Raw genomic sequence first — 4,555 nt, 5'->3', positions numbered from 1 at the left:
GTGGGAAATAACTGAAAAAGAAATTAACAGTTTAAAAGACAGAAACTCCCAATTGGAGAAAGATGCCCAAAGGTTAAAAGACAAAAACTTCGATTTATGGAAAGATGGCACAAAAATCAAATGAAAAGATAACCAAATTGGTGACCAAAATTAAATAGCTGGAAACTGTGAAAACAGGTTAGACCATACTGGAAAGGAATATCAAAGGATTATAACAGAAAACTGGTATTTAAAGACCAAAATTGAACAAGTGGAAGTCAATGATCTCACAAGACAGCACGAATTAATGAAGCAAAGTCACACAAAAGAGTGACATATTAGAAGGAAATATGAAATATCATGCTGTCAAAATATATGAACTTGAAAACAGGTCTAGAAGAGACAATTTGAGAATAATTTGGTCTACTGGAGAACTGCCAAATCAAAAGGAACCTAGAAATTATCCACGAAAATTACCAAGAATTTCTCCAACAAGAAGGCAAAATAGACATTGAAAGAATCCATAGATAATATTCTGTTCGAAATCCTCAAAAGACAACTCCAAGGAATATATACCAGAGTGGATCTATCACTATTCCTATCTGTGGCTCTATCTTTCCATATATATTTATAATCCACTTTAAGGAGAAATGATGCAGGTGAAGATGAAAGAGAAGTAAAACAAAATGATGAAACAGAAGTTGAGACAAGACTGTATAGATTTTAGCCTACAATGGACTGGTTTTAAGGATAAAGTATTAATATTGTTCATTTCCAGACCAAACTTTGGAGAAAAAAATGTGGGAAATGGCTTATGGGTTCTTTAAGGAAGTGTTTGAAATGAATATGAAAACCTTGGTTAGGATGTGTTAACTTGGAGATAACACAGAATTACCAAGTAATCAGTAAAACCCACTCTTTAATCAGGAATAGGGATATACTTCAAATATTTAATCATTATATAGAGCCAAATGTTAAAACATCATTTTAAACCAAAGGCTCTAGGAACCTGGGATCAATATCCCATGAGGAAAGCACTGTGCTAAGTACCAAATACCCTGGGAGAAGAGATAGCTCTTAGTGTCAGCTCCACCCAAGGAGAAAACATACTAGCTACTTTCTCCCAAGAGTAAAGGGATTTGGGAGCACTTATATCTTCTGGATAATTAGGTTTCAGAAAAAGTTTGGTAAATCACTATGCAGCCAATAACTTGTTTATAAAGAAGTATCAACTGTAACAAATCAAAGGCAAAGGTCAAACTAAGAAACTGGTCTTCATTTGATGAAATCTTTCATCCAGTAGAGAAGCCTTAAAAAGGTGCTTAATATTCAACCCAAAATAGGGCTACTTGGCACTGGAATTTCTCTAAAGTAAGGATAAACTGAGTCATCCAAAAATCCACATTGACAGATGTTAGCATGAGGCACATCCCTGGACCTGTTCCCAATGGGAGCACCGCATACAAGGCTTTGAGGTGGCCTTTGCAAGAAACCCTGGACCTGCTCTTGTAATTCATATGAATATATGAGGTGCCTTATGACCCTCCTATTTTCCTCACCCTATTTGTCAAAGACCTTCGAGGAGCCTCCCTCCCCAAAATTTTTGTCAAGAAATTTTTTCTCAAAACTCACTGTGAGAATAATTGTGGACAAGGAAGGGAAAGGTAGATTGGTCACCTTCAATGAGATGAGAGAATGGAAATGCCTCCATCTTGTGTCCACACATACAGAGTATTAAATTATGCCAATATCTCCTTTCACCAGTCACCTTCCAAGGTCTGTGATTTAGAGGAATTTTAACTCAGTGCTCAACATATTGGGACCTGGGTGTTTGGGCTTGGGGCAGTTACTGATCATTTAGAATCTCCTGCTCCACTTCGGGTGGCCTCAGGAGAGAAAGTGTGCTTGGGGGATGATGGCTTCAGATCAAGATTTTGGTTTTCACATTTTCCGAGTCCTCATTTTTTCCAGTTTCTATAATCCACAGCCAATTGTGGTCTCTATTGCTCTTTTTTAAAGCACTTTTTCATAACTTTAAAAATAACAAAATAATTAAGGTCATCATTTATATAAATAGAAAAAAAGGTTCCTCTCTTTAAAAGGTATATGAGATCACACTTAATTTTGTTGAGCTCAATTCTGGCTCTTTTAAAACAGCAACGTTTTAAGTAACAAAATCACAGAAGTAAGGTCATATAAGAGTGAAAAATATTGCTAGTAAAAATATTTTATGACACTAATAGGATAACTTTTAGTGTGCAATACTGAGAATTACAGTAACAAGTGCAATAAAATGTCAAACACAGATGGTGTTCTACATTAACCAGAAAATAACCCTTGGAAGGCTATCAGACTGAAAATTTCCCTCCAAAGCTTTTGGAAGTTTGGGGTATGTGTGCATGTGTATAGCAGATATCTGTTGCTCCTAACAGTATTAAATAGTTATCTCTCACCATTTGAGAGTCTCTCTCCAGAATCATGTTCTTGCATCACCTGAGTAGATGTGGAATTGGAATTTTGCAGCAAGTCCATTAATAGAACAACTTTTTTATCTATGTGTTCTTGTAATTTGTACACATGCAGGTCAATGTAGTCCATAAGTTTCTTCAACATCAGTTCCATATTTTTAGAAATTATCTTTTCCAAGTAATAAAAAATAGGCTGCTGTTCCACTCCAATGCTTACACGCTTTCATTTGGCTTTGTATTGTTTCCCTGAGGCTTATTCTTGTCTCCTACTTGGAAATGGTTTACTTGACTACACAGGTTTTGAAGAAAAGGAAGCAGCTCAGAACTTGGTGTATTTGAGTTATCCTTTCCTTTCTTTTGCAACTAAGAGGATATTAAAAATTTAAGATCACTTTCAGGAAGAATCTTTTTTTTTATAGTTTTATTCTCTTCAGGATATTGAATATTTCCTATATTTCATCTAGCAGAAAGTTCTGTGTCTTTCTCCATATAAGCTTTTATATCCTCTGTGATTGCTCCAGATTTCAATTCAAACTTACAAGAAAAAGATGGAATGGATGACTTATCTAATACTCCTGAAGTTGTTGACTTGTGCAATTCATCAAGCATATGTTCATCTCCTAAAACAGCTGGTTCTTTCTTTCCCAAGATACACTGAAGTTGTTCTCCAAAAGGAATGCAGTTTCGCTGCTAAAATTGAACCATGTTCATGAGTTGTTGAGCTCCTGGTAATAATTTTGATCCCATGGATTCCCTCATGGTTTGAACACTATCTAGATCTATCCTTGATCCTAGAGCAGGATTGCTTGTTGAAGAATTTGCAGAAACTGGCCTTAATTATACTATAATTTTACTCACAAATATATTTTGTTTATTACTAAAAGAAAGTAGCTTAATTTTACAAGAGTCTATGGAACATTCTAATTTTAGGTATTTCTTATACAAAGTAATCTCATTTTCACTGTTATTCTGGATAGTACAAATATTATCTCCTATACTGGTTCGACAATATTCCTCTCTAGCATACACTTCCATATTCCTCGCTTCACTTAAAATCCTGAGTGAAACTATTTCTTCACATCTGTGAGGATTACACTTCAGATATAGAAAGCAAGAACTTTCATCTTCATTGTCCACTTTCCTCTTCAAGAGGACAAGATCCTCACCTGAAGCCCGCGGCTCCAGCACCTCCTCATCTCTGCTGTCTCTGCTGCCACCATCAGGGCCTTCATGACTAGTGTTAATCAGGCAAAGGCTCTGGGCCAAGCCACACCGAGGAGCCTCCCAGGATGAAGAGGCCACCAAATTGGGAACCTCCCCGCTGTCCTCGACCCCTGGCTCCATGCAGCTCTCAGGCCCTTCAGGGTGATGCCACCTCTCTCTCCTGCGCCAACCATTCCCTTCCTGCCCTGGCTATGCTGGGACAGCCTCAACCCCACACAGAACTTGGACCGAACCAAACTGACTGGGGACCTGGTCTGTATTGCTCTTGACAGACCCAGTCTGTGATTGACCTCAGGTGATCTGATTAGGCCCACAGAAGTTCTGCCTCTGGAAGTAGACAGTTTATGTCCCTAAAGTCCCCAGCTTTCTGCAGGCAACAACTTGCTTCTCTTGCCTTCCCTGCCTTGGAAGGGCAGCCAGGGTCTCCAGACTTCTGTGAGTGACTACACCCAGTAGGGCTCAAAAATTCTTAGCAATCCTTTCAACAGGTGTGCATGGACTCCAAAAGTCCTTCCCTGTTCAGCTGTTTCTTATTTTATCTTTCTTTTCATCATCATTCCTTTCTCTCTCTTTCCCTCTCTCTCTATCACCTTGTTTCTGTTTCTCTCTTAACCCTTCTTTTTTCCTTCTCTTTCTCCTCCTTCATCTATCACTCTCTCCATCTCACAGTTTGTTTGTCTCTCTTTATCACTCTGCTTTACTTTCTCTGTCCCTGTCTCTTAGTATCTCTTTCAGTTTCTATATTGATCTCTATCTCTCCCTGTCTCTGTATTTCTTAATCTTTCTCTTTACATGTATCTCTATGTTTCTTTCATTCTTGATCTCCATGTCTCTAATGTCTCTCTCTCTCTTTCTCTCTCTCTCTCTCTCTCTCTCTCTCTCTC

General features: G+C 38.0%; 1 pseudogene; it reads right to left on the bottom strand.

The window, feature by feature from the left end:
• Positions 1-2,421: 2,421 nt before the first annotated feature.
• On the bottom strand, positions 2,422-3,791 carry LOC123253959 (annotated as a pseudogene).
• Positions 3,792-4,555: the final 764 nt, after the last annotated feature.

The sequence above is a fragment of the Gracilinanus agilis genome, unplaced genomic scaffold, assembly GCF_016433145.1.
Source record: "Gracilinanus agilis isolate LMUSP501 unplaced genomic scaffold, AgileGrace unplaced_scaffold11586, whole genome shotgun sequence".
NCBI lineage: Eukaryota > Metazoa > Chordata > Mammalia > Didelphimorphia > Didelphidae > Gracilinanus > Gracilinanus agilis.
Note: the sequence above shows the minus strand (reverse complement) of the source record. Positions and strands in the feature narration are given on the sequence as shown.